The following is a 547-nucleotide window of genomic DNA, read 5'->3' as shown; positions in this document are numbered from 1 at the left end:
CCCCGGGGGGCGCCTCGCAGCCAATCACCGCCCGCCGCCGGCTCACGCGCCCTCAGCGCGCGGAGAACGCGGGGGGCGGGGGGAGAGGGGGCGCGAGGGACCCTCGAGGTGGTGCCCAAAAACCCCCAAAATCCTCCAAAATCCCCCAAAATCTCCGTTCTGCGGCCATCCCTCCTCTGCGGCTGCACGAGCAGAGCCGAGGGCCGGGGCCCAGCCGGAGCCGGGGCTGCGATGCCTCCCTGGCTGCCCGGCCGGCGTCAAGGGAAGGGCAGGCTTGCCCAGCGCTCCCCGGCCTCAGCTCGGCTCCGGCCCGGGGCATCCCCTCAGGCATCGCGGGTACCTCCGGCAGCCAAGGAGCGAGACAGGTTTGTTTTACTCTCGAAAATATCAGGGCACGAGTTACCTCGGCTCGGCTCCGTGCGGGGCTCCGACACCCGGGGCAGAGAAATTCGGCACCACGGGGCCCGGGCCGGGAGAGGAAACCCGGCATGAGGGCCTCGCTCTCTCCCTCAGCTGAGGCGTTTTCTCGCTACATTTGCTATGTTGA

The sequence above is a fragment of the Agelaius phoeniceus genome, chromosome 13, assembly GCF_051311805.1.
Source record: "Agelaius phoeniceus isolate bAgePho1 chromosome 13, bAgePho1.hap1, whole genome shotgun sequence".
Lineage (NCBI taxonomy): Eukaryota > Metazoa > Chordata > Aves > Passeriformes > Icteridae > Agelaius > Agelaius phoeniceus.
The sequence above is the reverse complement of the archived record's forward strand: the minus strand, read 5'-3'. Positions refer to the sequence as shown.